The sequence below is a fragment of the Leptonychotes weddellii genome, chromosome 5 (assembly GCF_054177405.1).
Source record: "Leptonychotes weddellii isolate Sample4059 chromosome 5, ASM5417740v2, whole genome shotgun sequence".
Taxonomy (NCBI): Eukaryota; Metazoa; Chordata; class Mammalia; order Carnivora; family Phocidae; genus Leptonychotes; species Leptonychotes weddellii.
This window is the reverse complement of record NC_138373.1, coordinates 113480762-113501102: the sequence shown is the minus strand read 5'-3', so window position 1 is coordinate 113501102 and position 20341 is coordinate 113480762. Positions and strand designations below refer to the sequence as shown.

Here is a 20341-nt window from a genome sequence, read left to right as displayed (position 1 = left end):
TATCTTAGAGATAGCACAGTAAGAAAAAGATAGTGACTTTTTAACTTGTTTTGAGAGAAGGAGGATAAATTATGGACCAAAAAAAGGCAGATTAACTTGTTTCCGTAATATAATAAAGCAATAAAAAACTCAAATTTAAATTTATCCTCTTTACTTATTATTAAAGATTTTCAATTATTCAACACCAAGTAATTTTTCACTAAGTTCTTCACCAAGTAAATGAACCTAGTAACCCCATACATTTAATAAGAAAGAGGAAAAAAGAATCTGAGCCCTTGTGGGAACGTTATGTTTCAGATATAGGTTAATACTGGTTGTAAATTCAGAAGCCTTTGAAGCTCTCAGTTCGGCTGTGGGAAAACTTCTGTTGGGTAATTACTCTCAAGATGCTGCTGGTGTGCTGTCAAGCAGAATTAACCCTATGACTAGGCCTATCTACACAAGCTACTATAAGACAGCATTGTCTATATCTAGCTCTCAAACCAATTAGTGGGCATGCTCCAGTCGGATTTATATCACACATTAACAATCAATAGTATATATGTTCACAGCTGCCACAGCAAGATACAAGAACCCACCAGCAGGAGTCCTGTTAAGGGATGTTACATTGACAGAGAAGACTTTTTTTTTTTCCTGGGGAAATGTAGTTAACTAAGTGGGAAAGGAGATTTCTTTGAAATTATGCCAGGGTACCAAAGCACTTTTGGAAGCAGTGGCTTTCTTTACCTAAATTAGTTTCAAGAGAAGTCATCAAAGGGGAGAGGGGAAAAGGAGAAGCAAGAAGCAGCTTCCTTTGTCACAAAGACCCATTTTCTCAAGTATTCTCAAGTAAAGTTTCACCTGATACTTAAACTAAGTCAATAACTGTAAAAAAAAAAAAAAAAAAAAGGTATTATGACGACCATGGTTATCAATAACCAGCACTGCAAGCCAGGTGCATATTTTTCCCAAGCCCTGGCTAACCACAGTGTCCTCTCAATCCTTCTCTGACCCATCCCTGACTACCATTTCAGGTGCAGACCATTTTTGCTTTTTGTCCTCTCTTCTGTTCTGGAAAGCCCTGCCACAGGCCCTCTTCTTTGTTTCCCTGAGCCCCAGTCTAAAGGACACTTGCCCCATGCCCTGCTGGTTTCCTTGCCTATCTTCCCCACTGGTCACAAGCACGGACACAGTGCTTGAACACAACTGTCTGTTCAGGGGATCTTCTGCTTCCACATACGGTCTCCTCACCTGCATAAGAGGTCTTCTTCCTTCTGTCGAAGATTCCCTCCACTTCTACGCTAAAAGGCATTCTCTCATCCAGCCTGAAACCAGACTGTGTGAATGACTCCTCTATGCTGTATCTTCAATCCCCAGGTTTCTGCAGGTCCCTCCTCCCTTCTGCAGAGAAGTGCTCGGGGATGAGATGAATGCCCTCCTTCAAATTGGTGCCCTACTTTCCTGCGCTTACAATCAAGTATATGGAACGGAGAAACTCTACCGTATGTCTTCTTCTCCTCACCTCCCAATATATTCACTCTTGGAGCCACTACAATGTGTCCTTGCTAAAGTTTATCAGTGGCTTCCTATCGCTAAACCCAAAAGCCCTGTTACAGTCCCAACTTTACTAAACCTCTCTCCAACGAACAAGCAATACTACCTGAAGGTTGTCCTGGGGCTTCAAATGGTATATGTACGAAGCTGAATTCAATTTCTTTTCCCTCAAATATAACTCCCTGCAATATAGCATTGAAATTGGATATCATGACATTGTTCCAGTTTTCTTCTGCACCCCCAATATCAAATTAGTCACCAAGACCTATTGATTCTACTACCTTCCCCCCTCTCTGTTCTCACTCTTACCGTCTTCGGGCCTATCTTTTGCTCAGAATCTCATAACCAGTATCCCACCCTCCCTTCCAATCTATTATCCCATCAGCTGCCAGAAGTTTCCAAAACACCAATCTGATCACATCACCACCACCTCAAAAACTAGAGCAGAGCTTTCCAAACTTGGGTCACAAATTGACCCAATAATGGATTATAAAATTCATTTAGTGGATTACAACTAGTATTTTTAAAAAACTGAAATAGGGGCACCTGGGTGGCTCAGTCGTCAGCATCTGCCTTCAGCTCAGGCCCTGATCCCAGAGTCCTGGGATCGAGTCCCGCATCAGGCTCCCTGCTCAGCGGGAAGCCTGCTTCTCCCTCTCCCTCTGCCTGCCGCTCTGCCTACTTGTTCTCTCTCTCTCTGTCAAATAAATAAATAAGATCGTTAAAAATAAATAAATAATAAGTAAATAAATAATAAACTGAAATAGAATAGAAAAGAAGACAAATGCGCTCCACATAGTGAGAGTATGTGCAATTCTGTGCAACTTTTAGTTACACGTATGTGCATTTGTGTGTGTGCATGATCGCACATGTGTGTTGTGCAGTACCACCCTTACAAGTGAGCAAAAAAACCTCTGCTCTGGCCTTCCTCTGGCTGTGTCCTCCTCCCCACCAGGTAAGGAGTCCCTTCTATCTGAAGCTCCAAGTACCAGGGTCCCCAGCATTCTCCACCCAAATGGCCCTGAGCTGGCTTCCTCAGCCTAGGGACTAAAGCCCTTTCTTTAAGTCAGGTTGTGCGACTAGTGTGTGTGTACCTCCAGCCCAAGGGGTGGTCAAAAGCTGTTGCTGGAAGGAGGGAGACTGGACCTGAGGACAGAAGGATGGGCGAGCAAAGAGGACAGAGGAACATGCTTTCCCTACTCTTCCACATTTCTGCTCAGAGAATTCTTAATTCAAACCCTTCCGCAAGAGTAGGAAGCTGGAGCACCAAGGGGCCAGAGGCTGCCCCTTAGACCAGACTGGCACAGTCTAGATGGCCCTTGGAACTCAGGTGCCTGGCTGGTACGTATAGGAAAGGGGCAATGATAGGACAGATAGAAGAGCTCCTCCCCCCGGCCATAGAGAAGAAAACAAAGGACAGATGCCACAGCCATCAGAAGAGACGGCTGAGGGAAACTTTTCCTCCTCTCCTCTACTTGGCCTGGTTGCCATCGTCCTGAGTTTCCCCAGGATGAATGACAGTCTTTTGGTGGAAGTCTAAATTAACTTTAAATTTGCACTCTTCTCAGTTATTTGGTATCAGTGGTTTTACACACAATTTCCACTGTTTTTGTTATAAGGTACATTTGTCAAGGTAGATTGGTATATCCTTTTGTAATAGTTTATTGCCTTGACTTATAACTTCTTAAATAATTAGCTATCTTGTATCCCCATTTGTCCTCTTGCCCAGGCCCCGCAAGTGATAGGACCAGGCCTCGTAATAAATCATCATGTAAAAAGGTATGTCTTACTATGGGTCACAGACAAAAAAGTTTCAAAGCTACTGATTGAGGGATATCAAGTTCACACTCCTCTGCATGGTGTCTGAGGGGCCCTGGTCCCAGGTCTCCCACTCCAACTCTAACCCACACTGTATCCCTCACTCTCACCAAATGAAACTGTTGCCATATTATTAGCCTGCATCCAGTGCCCTCAGCCTCCGATGCCCTCCCCCCAGCTCATCACTGACAAGCTCTTATTCAACTATGAAGACTCACCTCAATTCCATCAACACTCTGCCTGCCCCACCTTGCCTCCCAGAGCTCCTTGCTTGCCCCTCAGTTACTGCACGGTGTGGGGCCTGGCACAGAGACCCCCACACTGTGTGTCAGAGACACTAAGCTCAGAGAGATGCAGGCTGGGTCTGGTCCATCTTCATATTCCCAGCACTTACTGCAGCATGCGGCATTTAAGAGTTATTAAAAACATGTAGTAGGAATTAACACATGAACAAATGAATCTGGAGGTTAACAGAGGCTAAAAAAATAGGTACAGTGGCCAAAAACTCAATAAAATGCCTCTTTCTGAGATGTGAAAAATTGTATCAAAAAACTCTCGTTCCTCAGGCCATCTTATCTTCTCCAGAGATAGCTAGTCAATATGTAAAATACACGCATAAAGTTCAGAGAAAACGTCTTCACAAACTAATTAATGACATCAGGTATCAGCTGAAAAACAAGAATGTTTTTATAATTCTCGGACACAGTCCTGAACCTTCAAAAAACACACAACTACTCTATTAATAATTAAGACTTAATAGTAGGGTTAATACTATCACTTTGGGGGTTAAGGAAAGTTGGTCCTGTGGTAGAAGTTAATTCAGATTTCTCAGATCTTACACACACACATACACACACAAGACACAAAGCATGTCTCTATTGTACTATGGACTATGATCATCTCTACTTCTAAATCCTCTTTAAAAAAGTAAGTAAAGTATAGATAGGAACAAACAAATGGCAAGTGCGAAAAAAAATTCACACATAATACAGATTATACTAGAAAGGCAAAAAGGGATGTTCCTTCATTCATTCCAAACCATGTATGATGTGCTTATTTTCAGTAGTATATTAAGCTAGATGGCAGGAATATAAAAATGAATGAAGCAAGGTTATGTGGAGTATAAGATGCATAAATAGAATTGTGTCTGCACAGACATTCATTTAACCCCTTGATTACATACTCACATCTAAGCTTAAAGCTACACAACTCGTTCCTTTGGCAATTGCCAAAAGATGGCGAATATAGCACACACCGCTACGGTCTTCCAATATCCATTCTCCACTTTTTTATTTTAGAAATAGGCTCTCTGAGTTTTCGATAGGCACATGGGCTGCCTGCCTAAGACAATTTTTCCGCAATATTTCCTACCTCTCTTGTAGCTAGTTGTGACCATGTAACTAAGTTCTTGCCAAAAGGATGCAAGCAGAAGTGACGTGTATAGCATCTGCGTCATGCCCTTCCACGGAGCTGCATCCCTCTCTTCTTCCCACTGGCTGGAATGTAGATGTGATTCCAGGAGCTGAAGCAGCCATTCTTAGATCATGAGAGAGAAGCTGATCTCAGAGTATCAGCCTTTCACCAGCCCTTGTGCTGAAGGTACATACACGATAGTCGCACCATTACCAATCTTATTACTGTATTTAAGCCACTATTGTTTTGGAGCACTTGTAACAATAATACCACACTAAAAAAAGGCCTAAACTAAAACTCCAAATTTTTCAACCTGAATAGTTTCTATGAATTTGTAGTTGCGAGGAGAATTTAAGTATCACTACTATTTTTTTCAATCATTAAAGTATATAATGCATGCATTCTTTTGGTAACAGAACTGTAGATTTTCAAAAGAGGGTGGTTTTAGTCTTTGGTTAGAGTTCTATAGCCCTGTTTTATAGTTTATAAAAACTACTATTCTCTATTTATAGGAAATAACCCAGGGTCCAGGAAAGTTCTGTGTATTGAAGCCAAAAGTTTTTATTTATTTTATTATTTAAAAAAATTGTATTGTCTCCTTTGTGGAACCCTCAAAGTGTCAGAGAAACTGCTTTTTGCTTAATGTTCAACTGAATTAAAAACTTTTTAATGAGAACCATGTAAGTGTGAGCTACATGGAGTTGATGGAGTCAGTGTGCCAAAAGGTTTTAGGTAACCTGTGGAAGGGTGAGGGTGCCATTCTTAGTGTTTTTAATTGATGTCAATCTAAGATTCTAGCCGCAGAAATTATTAGAGGGATGAAGAAGGAGTAACAGACTGATTTCTGCCTATAAGGTTTATATATGACAACTCCATACCCAGGATTTTCTAGAAAAGTCCAGGTCAAATAACCTCTTCTGTTGTCCCCTTAAAGCAAAGAAAATCTTCAGAAGTCTCAATATTTCAGGAACCTACTTACAAGCCTAAGAATTTCTTCTTACTCTAAAGGTAACCCACAGGCCTTCATCAAACCAGAGGCTAGTAATAATAGTGGTGAGTATCTGTGTGCCTTCTCCTGGCTCCATAAATACAACATGCTTCCTCTGCTTGGAAAGCGCCACCCCCCCCCACCTCATTCTAGTATCCCTTAACCCCTTTGCCTACTTAACTTCTAAAACTCTCTCCACATATTAGCTTCATCATCAGTGCATTAAAAAGGAGTGGCCAGGGGCGCCTGGGTGGCCCAGTTGGTTAAGCGACTGTCTTCAGCTCAGGTCATGATCCTGGAGTCCCAGGAGTCCCGAGATCGAGTCCCGCATCGGGCTCCCTGCTCAGCAGGGAGTATGCTTCTCCCTCTGACCCTCCCCCCTCTCATGTGCTCTCTCTCTCTCTCTCATTCTCGCTCTCTCAAATAAATAAATAAAATCTTAAAAAATAAAATTAAATTAAATTAAAAGGAGTGGCCAGATGACCTTAAATCAAATCCCTTGAGTTTATACTCATAGAGCACCAGTTGCTCCTCCTTGGCACTCGTCAGACTTGTAATCCTACATCTGTTCATGTGGTTATTTGACCATACTAAAAGAGTTCAACAATTGTGGCAGACACTGTTGGTTGCCTATCTAACAGCCAGTCTTCCTTTTCCCCGAAGACAGAATTCCAGCTCTGGAAGGGTGCTCATGTGTCCCCCCACCAGGAATGAATCATTACCAGGCCCCACCAGCTGTGGCAGTCCCCCTGTCCTTCGTCAGTGGCTGGTTCCCGGACAGGCGGGTAACCTGGTTCCGAGCAGTGAGCAGTACCGGGAGGTCTGCTGGGACACTTCTTGGAAAGGTTTTTCTCCATGAAAAGGACAGGGGTGATTTAGGGAGAAGGCCCTTTTCCTACTTTCTCTCTCTCTCCCTGTTTCCTGCCTTTGAGGTTATTATTCAAGGATATGACCCTTAGAACTGCTACAGCAATCTTGTAACATTGAAGGGAATACCGTTCCAGTTCCAGAACGGCCTTTCTCTAGAGCTCCTGTTGAGGTAGTCAAGTCTGTCATTGTTAAGCCACTTTTACTGGGGTATTTCTGTTACTTTTAACCCAAAATATTCTGATATTATAACCAAAGCAGTACTAGGTTATGAGGTATCTACTTATATTGTGTTTAAAATTCAGGCCTCTGTGTTATATTTTGATGATAATGATGCTATAAATACAAAAGAAAGAAAAATACACAGGGAAAAAAATAAATTTAAACGTTGAAAGACACATCAACTACCACAACTAAAAACTGAGAAAAGTGTACAAATAAAAGGTGTCCATTAACTGCATGCTCAATTTAAAAAAAAAAAAAAAAACCTGGCAAAAATAAATCAAACAACCCATAAATTTAGAAATCAAAATAGTCAGCCAAAGAGCAGCAAACCTGAGGAACCTTGCTTGAAGATGCCCCACATGAGCCCGGTATTGTTTGGTTTTTGTGTTTTCCTTGTAACCAGGCCGTGTCCCTGTCACTGGGATCCCTGCCACCCTGATATGTTTGTGGGAGACTTTATGTAGCAGAGTGGTAGAGTCTATGAATCACTTAATATTGAGGAGATAGTCGTGGAAAAGCCAGCCAGTGGAGACAGACAGACCAGAGCCCGGCTCAGGTCTACCACTTGCTACCCTATGTGACTTTGGAGAAGGTAATTACCACTCTAAGTCTTGGTTTCGCTCTTTATAGGATGGAAGGAATATATTTGCCTTTTATAATTTCTGTGTATAATACTATGAAGTTCCTAGGTCAGGCTCTGACATGTATTATAAGTTGAGTAAACGGTAGGTTTTTATCTAAGCAAAGATACTAACTAAAGTTGACCTAGTAGGCTACAAGTACAACTCGCAATATTTTGGCTAAATATATATACATATATATAAACAGAATGTATTACTCTGCTTGTGATCTTAGTTGGGGTATGATTTTAATATGAGTGCCAAAATGATGTAGCAAACAACAAGAGAATAGCAATAAAAATAACTGAAGAAACTGGAAATATATGAGAAGGCTAATGCAAAATAATATAAATGATCTGTTTACACAACATAGAGAAGAAATCTTATTTGTCCTTAAAACACAAATGAAACATTCTCTTATTAAAATAGTTGCACAATTCGGAGTGCCTGGGTGGCTCAGTCAGTTAAGTGTCTGCCTTCAGCTCAGGTTATGATCTCAGGGTCCCAGGATCGAGTCCCGCATCGGGCTCCCTGCTCAGTGGGTAGCCTGCTTCTCCCTCATCCTTTCCCTCTGTGTTCTCCCCCTCTCTCAACTAAATAAGTAAGATCTTCAAAAAATATAAAATAAAAAAACAAAATAGTTGCACAATGCACTCAACAGCATATAGCAGTAAGAATCAAGAGACCTGGAATCAAGTTCAGAAACCAGGACAAGTCATTTAACTTGTGAGCCCCATTTTCCTCATTAGTAAAATGAAGCATTTGAAATAAATCAGTGTTGCTCCACAGAAACTATTCCATGGAGAGGTAAGCTGTCTAAATTTTTCTGTAGTTCCCAAGAATAAAGAAAAGGAGAAGGGAAAAGGAGAGAACAGAGGAAAAGTGAGTGTGAGGTGATAAAAATTTGCATCTGTACAACTCAAACCTATAGACGAGTAAGACTGAAAAAACAGACAATTCTTAAGGCCATTTTTGGCTCCCAGGTTCCATAATTGTTCCCGAGGCCAGATTGATAACTGCCTTCTTAAAATTCCAGTATCATTTCCCGTCTGTATAATTTACAGCACTTAATCATATGTTTCCTTTAAAATAATTTAATTGTGTCTTGTGTATATTTATATCTCGAGGGAGAATAAAACCTCTAAACTAAAGATACTTTAGCTGTTGAAAATAAATTCAAAGCACTAAAGAAACAGTGTTAATAGAGGACACCTTCTTTATATTATAAGTGGAAATGTGTCCTCCCAAAATTTCTTGTTTTGAAGTTCTGACCCCTAGTACTGTGACTGTATTTGAAAATAGGGTTTTTAAAGAGGTAATTAAGTTAAAATGAAGTCATTCAAGTGGACCCTAATCCGACGTGACTGGTGTCCTTATGAGAAAAGGAAATCAGGACATAGACGCACCAGGAAGGAAGACCACGTGAAGACACGGAGAGAAGACAGTCACCCATAAGCTAAGAAGAGAGACCTCAGAAGAAACCAACCCTGCTGACATCTTGATCTGGGACTTCCAGGCTCCAGAGCTGTGACACAGTACATTTCTGTTGTTTAAGCCTCCCAGTTTGTGGCACTTTGTTATGGAAGCCCTCACAAACCACCACACTTCATTTCTTCTTCAGCCAGATATTTAGCAAACGCAAACCTCCAATAAAAGCCAAAAACCCAGAAATTAGCTGGAAATAAAAATGTCTACAGCTCTTATACACTACGCCCATTTTAGGTACAATATAGTTTTGATTTCTCTATTCTCCCTCATTATTTTTAACCAGATTCGGCCAGAGTGCTTTACCTGCATCTTGACCACAGGGCAGCTGTTCCTGCAAATTACCAGAGACCACCAGTAGGCACACATAAGACTCTGATCAATGGGCTCTCTGTCTCGTCATACCGCTGTGGGAGAATGTTTCCAGTGGTTTTGCCTGGTTCTTTAACATTGGTGTTGTGTACATAGTTGGCATGTGCTCTCTGGGGGATGAGGCAGACTTGGGAGGTGGTAAAATTTATTGCCCTACATCAGTTTTACACATAATATTTGTTTTCTTATTTTCCCTGGAAATTTTCATTTCTACTCTAGGTTGTAATCAGAAGTAGAACAATACAAGTTGTGCCTAGCAGCTTAGTGCTACACACAATAAATGGCAGGTCCTAAAATTTTAAGGAATCAACAAAAGAAACTCAAACAAGGGCAATCCAGAGTTGATGAGTATAGAGGCAGACTCCACACACCTCAGTAGCCTCTGAAGATGTCAATGCGAGATGGAAAGGTAAAAGAATATCACCCTCCACACTTTACAGAACCTTAAGTACCTCATTAGGGCCTCATTGCACCATTGTTTTGTAACACAGTTTAATAACTATGTTAAGTATAACATGTAATATTAATAATGATAGCTACAAGTCATAAAATTAATCATTTAATTATGCTACTTAGTAAGACACAGAAGTATATTATTTAGACAGGATTTTATTTTTTAAATCATTAGTTAATAATTTTAGGGTTAAAATACATGTTTGAGTTGTCTAGAGAATATGTTTATACAAAGCTCTTCATTTCCTAGATATCACTATACACAAACAGAAGAAGCAACGCAAAATTAGGAAGAGAAAAGCATAAATTAAGAATAAAGAGACCATGGAGAAAAGATCTAATTGTCAGTGTTAAGTGTGTGTACTCCTATTTCTACAAAGCACTAAAAAAGTGATTTAGATCTTTAAAAATCAGTTGTGTTTTTCATTTGCAAAGCAAAGATAATATCTGCTCCTCTACACAGTTATTTTTTTTTAAGATTTATTTATTTATTTGAGAGAGAGAAGAAAGCGCGAGAGCACTTGAGGGGAGGGGAGGGACAGAAGGAGAGAGAGAATCTCAAGCAGACTCCCCGCTGAGCCAGAACCCCACACAGGGCTCAATCTCACAACCCTGAGATCATGACCTGAGCTGAAACCAAGAGCTGGACTCAATCAACTGAGCTACCCAGGCATCCCCAGATCTCAACTTTAAAAGCCTTTATAAGGAGTTGTGATTTTCAAAGATAAATCATCACAGTTTTTAAAAAGCAAATTATAATCGACTTAAATTATTTAAATTCTCATTCTGCCATGTGAAAAATGAACTACAATGGAATGACAACCAAAACAGAGAGCCCATCTGGCACCCCGATCTTGGTTTTTTTGTTTGCTTGTTTGTTAAGACTTTATTTATTTATTTATTTATTTGAGGTGGGGCGGGGGCATTGAGGAGCAGAGGGAGAGGGATAAGCAGACTCCATGCTAAGCACGGAGCCGAATGCAGAACTCAATCCCAGGACCCTGAGATCACTACCTGAGCCGAAATCAAAAGTCGGGACGCTTAACCAACTGAGCCACCCAGGTGCCCCCAGATCTTGGTTTTTAATACCGTTCTCTAATACAAGGAACCAGGGCTTCTTGGAGAAATGGCTGATTCTCGAACTGGGGCAGGAAATACACAAGATAAACCTGGACTATCAAGTAGTGCTAGAAAGCAAAGAAGGGCTCAAAAACAAACAAAAACCCCACATTGATAGGGATATCTCAAAGGGACACAAGAACCAACGGAAAGAGTTCCCAATAGCCAAAGCTGGAACAATATGAACAACAAAATAAATAGAGTAGTATTGGATTATAACCCAAGGTATAAACTAAATATCCATGAGTCCATATCGATATAAGTAAATGATTAATTAAATAAATGAGAAAAAAGACACACATTTCCCTTTGCAGAAGAATTCCAAATAATTTATATAGCTACTCTGCCCTCAAGATGAGGAAAAAACTCCCCAGTCCTTAAGTGTGGGCTGTGCATCGTGACTTCCTTCCAAAGAGCACAGTATGGAAAGGGGAAAACTGAGTAACTTTGCAGTGGGGAAACCTAATAAACACTACCTCAGCCATGTGACCAAGGTCAATATTAAAAGTGATGTCATGTTGATAGTATGTACCCTCAATATGATATGATTAAAATGGCACTTTATCTCTGTGATCTTCCACCCCAAAACCCACATCCTCAGTCTAATCATGAGAAAAACATCAGACAAATCCCAATAGAGGAGCATCCTACAAAATACCTGACCAATATTCCTCAAAACTTTAAAGGTCATCAAAAATAAGGAAAGTCTGAGAAACTGTCACAGTCAAGAGAAACTAAATGTAATAACTAAATGTAATGTAGTAGCCTGGATAAGATCCTGGAGCAGACAATGGACATTTGGTAAAAACTAAGGAAATCTGGGGGCACTGGTGGCTCAGTCAGTTAAGCATCTGACTCTTGGTTTTGGCTCAGGTCATGATCTCAGGGTGGTGAGATCAAGCCCCATGTGGGGGCTCCGTGCTCAGTGGAGAGTCTGCTTGAGATTCTCCCTCTCCCTCTGCTCTCCCCCTGCCCGCACTCACTCGCACACGCTCTCTCTCTCTCTCAAATAAATAAGTAGATCTTCAAAAAAAAAAAAAAAAAACCTAAGGAAATCTGAATAAAGTATGGACTTTACTTAATAAAAATATATCAATATTAGTTCATAAACTGTAACAAATACACTATACAAATGTAAGATATTAATAATAGGAGAAACGGGTAAGAGAGTATATGAGATCTTTCTGTACAATCTCTTCAATTTTTCTGCAAATCTAAAACTGTTCAAAAAATAAAATCTATTAAGAAAAAAAAAAGCCAAAGCAGAAAGATCATCATAGTAGTTCAGGTGAAAGATGATAAAGATAATGAAGCAGTGGATATAATGAGGACTCAGATTCAGGATGTATTTTGAAAGTGCACAGTGCAAAATGTGTTGGTAGATTAGATATGGAATGTGAGGGAAAGAGAATAATCGAGGATGACTCTTGGAATTTTTGCTCAAGTAACTAGGTAGATAATGAATAGTACCTTTACTTAGTATTTGGGGGAAACAAGAGAAGAGGAGGTTGATTCTGAATCATTTGCCACCTCTATTTGTTGCTAATTTCTGATTTATTCTTGTGACTTGGTAGGATCAATAAAGCTTCAAGCTGTATGGTTCCTCACAGGATCTCAGATTACTATAATTTTTTTTTAAATCATAAAGATATTAAACGCCTACTTTCTAATAGAAAAGTATATAACTGCCTTGAAAGAGATGGTATAAAATGTTTCTTGACCTAACTTTGAAATAAAAATAAGTACTAAATCATTGGTTCCCTGGACACAAATCAATGATTCTGGAAGATGTATGATTATAGGAACTACATCAAGCATTTAAAAAGCACAGATTAAAGAGTTTGGAAATCTCTATTTTTAAGTTCTCTAGATGATCCAGATGATCCTACGAACCACTGACCTGGATGGCATTCCTTTAAAGCAAAGAAAACGTCTCCTATTTAAAATAACAAAGCATCTCACATTTCTAATTATTTCAATTTGTTTATATTAGTAGTTTCCAAAGTAACTCTTTGCCCAACAAGGAAGTAAAAAATTTCCCATTGCTTTGTAATAAGTTCCACATTCACAAGTTGCTACACATCACCATTAAAAAGTTATCTTTGTGGGAAGCACTGAACTAATCACCAAACAAGTGAAAAATCTGTCAGAAAAGACCCAGTGCCCCCAGGCAAAAAATCATACACCTGCCACTTTCTTGGTGAACTTACTAAAAATGTCTGATTTTACAGCTATTGTCTCTGCTCACATGAATCAAATGACAAAAAAAAAAAAACCTTAGATTACCTGAATTACTCAGACTGTGCCAGCAAATCATCTCAAAAGATTCATCACTAAATTGATGTGTCATATGTAATTCAGTAAGTTTACACTCCATTACACCCCCAAGTAAAAATAATATGAACGACAAACATTCAATAACAAAAAACCTTCCCACAAAGGGGGAGACCATGAAAAGAAGTTCACTAGAAGATGTGAACTTTCATTAAGTCAGAGTCAAAAGCATTTATGGAGTGCTCACTATGTGCAAAGCACTTGATTTGAAGGAAGAAGTCTTGTTTAAAGTAGCCATAATTCAGCCCATAAAGCCCTTTATAGTTCAAGATCAACAGTTTGAACCTCAATCAGAAGCAAATCAGTAGCTGGTTCATACTGGAGGAGGCAGGTGTAATTTGGTCAGTGCTGCTCGGTTTCTTAAGTTGAATGGGCCTTGGCAATTTCTGTAAACTCCACTTCTGGGTGGTCTTCCAGAGCAATCTCAAAGAGTACCACAGAGGTACTGCAGTTAATTTATGCTTATGCGGACTATGAGTCATGCAACTGCCATTAACACTATATACTTAAGTGACTACATAGAAGTAAAATGTGCAAATCTCCAGCAGCATAAAGCCAACTTTCCTCAGAGCAGAAAAACTGCCACTAGGATGACCACTGAAAAACAAATCAAGGCACAAATAAACAAGTGTAGTTTGTTCTGAGCACAATGCAAGATTAACAGAGATAATATATAAATAGCAGAAGGATTCATGGGTTATACCCAGCTATTCATGATTATTAAATATAGTAATGATATAACAAATCCATATCTGCTTTGACTTGAGTGGACTCTCTTTTGTCTACTTGCTGGTGGTGTGACGCAGTAAGACATTCGAATGATAGAAGCAACAGAGAGGCTAACCAGAGCTGCCAAGTGCTGAACTCCTACTCCACGGCAAGCAAGCACACTTTAACACTTGAACACAGGCAAAACAATCTAGATAATCCAAAAAAAGTGAATATTTAACATTCATCTCACAGATGGACAATTACTAACCTAAAAAAAATTCTTTTACCTATCTCCTAAAAGGAGAGAAATTAATCTTCTGGGTTGTTGGGTTTTTTTGTCTTGTTTTGTTTTTTTCTGTTTAAAGGGAGAGAGAGAGTGCACGTGGGCCTGGGCGGGGGGGGGGGCAGGGGGGAGGGGAGGGTTGGCACAGAGGCAGAGGGAGAGAGAATCTTAAGCAGGCTCCACATCCAGCTTGGAGCCCCACATGGGAACTCGATCTCACGACACTGAGATCATGACCTGAGCCGAAATCAAGAGTTGGATGCTTAACCAAATGGGCCAGGGCACTTGGTGGCTCACTGGGTTAAGCGTCTGCCGTCTGCCTTCGGGTCAGGTCATGATCCCAGGATCCTGCTCAGCAGGAGTCTGCTTCTGCCCCTCCCCCCACTTGAGAGCACTCTCTTTCACTCTCTCTCAAATAAATAATCTTAAAAACAAACAAACAACTGAGCCACCCAGGCACCCCTAATCTTCTGTTCTCAAGTTTACTATACCTAGTCTTTAAATCTCTTTCCCTTATCTCTAATACCTTAAATATATTCTTCTTTATACCTTTCTTCAATTTATCAAAAACATAAAATAAAATTTTCCCTTGAGTTTGCTTTCCCTCCAGTAATAAGGGGTTAGCCTCACCATTCCTACCTTAACTATAATGATGTAACTACGATGACTATGTTTTCTGGGATCACTGCAATTTCAAGTATTTTACATTATCTCCACTTCAGCTCGTGGTTTGAAAACATGAGATGGTACCCTAAAATCTTCACACTCTGACTTTCACTACCAATTTCTACCAAAATTGTTCTCTCACAGTTGCCAAGTCCAATGGCTGGTTCTTATTCTTCTGAGTCTCTGCAGCATTTCCTAGCCTTGTTCACCCCTTCTGTGATTTCTAGACCTTGCTCTACATGGCAGAGTGGCATTTCCTAATGTGTGTCATCAGTAACATCAGTTGCACAGAAGATTCCTAAAGTAAGATTCTGAGGTCAGACATTTCTGAAGATGCTACATAAAACATTCTACTTCCAGAGCTCTACAATGAACATTAGTGAATTGTGTACACCTTGATTTTTATGATGAAGCAACCATTTGATTTATTTTAACTCCGTGTTTCCCAGAAAGCAAAGCAATCCTGTTTATTTATAGTCCACAGAACCCTCCTTTTTTCATGGAACACATATTAGCATGTCATGCAACTAGTCTTTTGCAGGAGTATTCTTCTTTTTTTTTTTTTTTCAGGAGTATTCTGATCGAATATTCACCAGAACATACTGTGGGGCGTATTGATGCACCTGAAATTTTTAGGTTAAAACCTGAAATCTATCAGACTTCCAAAGTTGAATTAATCATCTTTTTTCCCAAGTCACATTTAAAACAGCAAATTTATCTTTAGTAACAGTTTTTTTCACCAACCTCACACTCAGACGGTTGAGAAATCTTTAGCTCTTACTGTCTAGTGTTCATCATATGTAGTGTCTGTCTATAGTTTTGTTCCCTCCCTTCCATGGCTGTTGGCATCACCCTAAGGCAAATCTTTCTTAAGGCTCATCTAAACTCACGGTAACCAAGCATAAGAATTAGGGGAAAGCTTTTAAAAAAACAAAACAAAACAAAAAAAACAGATTCTGGGCTCCACCATAATCTTGCTAAATCAGAATTTGGAGCAGGGGAGAGGCTTAGAATTTGTGATGCTCATGGACAGCTAGAGTTACAAACTGCTAAAGTAGACCACCAAGGCTCCATGCCTTTTCTCCTCTTGCTTAACTGAGCATTTCAGTTCCCTTCCATCATCTGTTCAAGTGACATGGTTTTGAGATGCCTAACCATCAGTTTGCTCTTCCCTGAATGGGGTCCATTTTGTCTATAAGCCATTTGAAGTGGGGCTCTTATACTGAATCACAGAGCACTCCAGATAAATAGGCTGGCCAGTTTGTGAGAGAGTAGGACTATCGATTATCTATTGCCTCCTGGGTTTATGTTGGACAAGCAAAATCAGTCTCCTCCCTATCCCACCTCCCACAGCAAATCACTACTCACTGGCATCAACGCCAGTCTGTAATAACCACTAGACAGTGATCACCCAGCAAACAGACAAACACAAACTTGCCAGAAGTTTCAAGCATTATTTACTAACTGATCTGGTCTCTGTTCTAAATAAGTGGCATGCCTTCCCATTCTCTAATGAACTTCAGTTCTGAAAGCTGCCAATCCTTAAAGTGCTTTAGTATCAATGCTTCACATTTACAGTGTTTTTTCCACTTACAAAACATTTCAACACTATTTAATTAATCTTCTCAAAAGTTCTCCCAACACAGGTATTATTCTCATCTTGCAAATGAGGAAATTAAGGCTCACAGAGGTTAAGTAGCTTATTTAAAGTGACACACAGTAAGTAGGGAAAGTTGTGACTTTAACCTCACATCTTAATCATAGCTTGCTCTACTTTAAAATCCAAGTATAGTCACTTGGCCATCATCAAAAAATGAGCACCAATTAACACCAGAGTGCGATGGCTACCAGATGGTGGATTACTCAGCAAAAAGAATAATCAGCCAGAATACAGGGAGGTATTATAACATAATATAGGAGCTGAGGAGTAGTGCCTCTGGGGACAGCCAGACCTGAATCTGTGTCCTAGCTCCATTTCTTACGCCATTGTTACCTTGAGTCAATTGCACACCCTTTACGAGCTTTGATTTTCTACTTAAGTTAGGAAGAACAAAGGAGATAATTTTCTTTAAAGTGCTTAGCGTAATGCGTGGTACGTGGTAAGCCCTCAATCAATGGTTGTTTTTTTTTTTTTAATCCCTCATTCAAACATGATGAACAGTTTAAGAAAGCAAGTCTGTTTAAAATATATACAAATCTTCTGAAATTGGTGTCCCATCCTTCACCAGTTACCTCCAGGTGTCTGGGAGTAAGACCATGTGAGGACCTATAGGAAGATGGATGGAAGACAGCCATGAGGAGGGAGAAATCCTGAAATGGTGTTTGAAGCTGTAGGCCAAGAAAAGGTTAGTACATAGAAGGTTTGAGCAATGTTTAAGACCCACGGGCCACCTGTCCTGGGATAGCATCATTATTATTTACAAGAGAAGGAAAAGAAAAAAAGCAGCAGCAACTTAGAAGAGAAGGGCAATGGGTAAAGTATCTACATGGGATGTGAGTAAATTATTACATGGACAGGATGGGTTTGGGCTCTCAAAGATAAATTGGGAATTACATTCTAGTTCATTCTTTCAAATTATCACTGGGAAAAGATAAATTTGGGGGTAGAAAGATGATGTTTTTAATGTAAGTTTTGAAAATAAATTGGTCAGGGGCGCCTGGCTGCCTCAGTCAGAGGAACGTGGGACTCTCAATCGCAGGATCATGAGTTCAAGCCCCATGTTGGGTGTGGAGCCTACTTAAAATAAAAAAATTAATAAAAAAATCTTTCTTAAATAAATAAAATAAATTGTTCAATGTTTGTAACACACTGAGTAAAGGTAAAATAGTATTAAATATTTTTTTCTTATTACCCAACAAAATACATGTTTATCTTTAAAACAAATAAAAAGGACAGACAAGAAAAAAAATTACCTATAATCCAACCATCCAGAGATAACTACTGTTAATATTTGGTACATAACCTTCTACACTGCTTTATATTCATCCTTAAAGTGCTTTAGAGATGTGTGGTTCTTTTTAAGATTTTATTTATTCATGTGAGACACAGAGATACAGAGAGAGAGAGAGCATGAGCAGGGGGAGAGGCAGAAGCAGGCTCCCTGCTGAGCCAGGAGCCTGATGTGGGGCTTGATCCCAGGACCCTGGGACCATGACCTGAGCCGAAGGCAGATGTTTAACCATCTGAGCCACCCAGGCGCCCCTAGAGATGTGTATTTTACAAATATGGAGTCATATGTAATTATTGTTTTATAAACTCTTAAATTTGTTTTAAATTTCTTTCAAGACTAGTAAATATTCTTTTGCAGTATTATTTGAAATGCCATATATATTTTCACTAGGTAGTTCATTTAGCTGAATATTCAAATGAATTTTTGTTATCACAAGAAGAGTGATTAAAGACATTATTGTAGCTTTATCTTAATGCATTAAAATGATTTTAGAATAAATTACTAACAGTGTCTTTGCTAGATTAATGGCATGCAGAATTCTAAGACTTTTAACATAACTTATTCAGTTATTGTCCAGAAAGTTACTACCAATTCACACTCCACCCAGCAGGATTTTAAAGTGCTCATTTCCCAGACCCCAACCAACACTGAATTTGTTGATATTGCAAGTGTTTACTAATTTGGTAGGTATAAAACTATCCCTCCCTTCACTTCATTTTTTTATTCTAAGAGGTGGAAGGTTTTATATCATCTACTTATTTTACAATGTTTGTCTTTCTCAATTGATTTGAATATTAATCTTCTCTCTCTCACATGAGTTGCATATATTTTCTCCCAGTTTGCCAATTTTTTTAAAGTGTTTTTGAGCTATAGAACTGTAAAATATTTAGGTAGTCCAACCTAAAATATTTTTTTTCTTTTTGATTCCTGCCTTGGGAATCTTGTTTAGAAAGGCTTACCTCACCCCAATGTTACACACACTTACCTTTATATTTTCCCCTAGGACTTGTATGGTCTTACTGTTAATATTTTAAATTTTTATTTAACCCAGACTTTATTGGGGGCATAAGATACTGGGCTATAAAATATTGAGGGTGGGATCTAATTTTTTTTTAAATATATAGCTGGTTGCCCCAACACCATTTATAGTATTTCATTGATTTTATTGTGTACTTTTTATATCTAACACATTAACATCTCTGAAACCTAGATGTGTCTATGATCAATAAGTAGCATTACACAATTTATATGGCAGGTTTCTTTCCTTAGTGTTACTTGAAGTAATAATAAATCCTTCAATCAATGGTTTCTTAGATTTTATGAAATACAGTATTTATCTCTGTTCTTATTTCACTCAGAGTTTTGTTTTTTTTTTTTTTCAATTAAAGAATGTACTTTAAATTTTTACAAAACCTCTTTGGGCATAATTAAAATGATCGGTTTTCCCTAAGATGTCCTAGGATTGAATTATTCGTACATTGCTGAAAAAAACTTTATCTTGCCATGGCATATTGCTCGTTCAATATGTTGCTACATTCCTTTTACTAATATTTTATTTAAAATCCTTACATCTATTTTTATAATTCAGATTGGTCTACAGTTTTTTCCTTGGAATATCTTTATCAGGTCTTGAGGTACTTTACATTTGTCAAATAAGTTGGTAAGCTTTCATCTATTTTCTACGATTGACACAGTTTATAATAGCATAGGAATAATGTTTTTTCCTTTTTCTGTAAAAGTCGAAGCTGGTTTGTGATAACTCTCAATTTCTTCTAGGGTTGTGGTCAATCCAAGTATTACAACTCTCCTATACTCAAAGTTTGTATCTCATTTGATTCTTAGAAAATTAAACTGAGATTCTTAATTAGAATAGGATTATATACAGTATTCTCTTATATTAATTTTTTTTTTCATATCTTTGGTTTTATCCCATCCTCATTCCTAGTGTTTGCAACCTATTTTCTTTTCTTTCTCCCTTTCTTTCTTGATTAGACCTGACAGAAATGGTCAACTTTACTGGTCTTTTCAAAGATCAACCTCTTGGTTTTATTTAACAGTTCTACTTGTTTTTATTTTTTCAAGTTAATTTATCTGAGTGCTTTTAAGATCTTCTCCTTACCTTTGATTTTCAGCAGATTTTCTGTATGTGCCCAGATGTGGTTTTCTTCATATTCATCCTGTTTCAGATTTATGGCACTTTTGGAATCTGTGACTTGATTTTTGTTTTGTTTTTCTCAGCTTGGGAACATTCTTGGCTATTCTCTCTACAAATACTGCTTCTCTCCCATTACTTTTTTCTTTCCTTTCTGTGGCTGTAATATGTTCTTCCTAAAACTGTAATTCTTGTATTACCTTCTCGATAACTTTTCATTTTTTTAAGCCCCCTAGCTTCAGTCTGAATATTTTCTACTGACCTGTTTTTCTGTTCACTAATCTTGTTTCTTCTATGTCCAATATGCTGTTAAATCCATCTCTTGTTCATCCTTTCTTCTTTTTATTTTTT

General features: G+C 38.7%; 1 protein-coding gene across 2 annotated transcripts in view; it reads right to left on the bottom strand.

Annotated features, from left to right (window-relative positions):
- The window catches only part of MSRB3 (methionine sulfoxide reductase B3), a 166154-nt gene that overhangs the window by 85138 nt on the left and 60675 nt on the right, over window positions 1–20341 (bottom strand). The gene's annotated exons all lie outside the window — the stretch shown is intronic.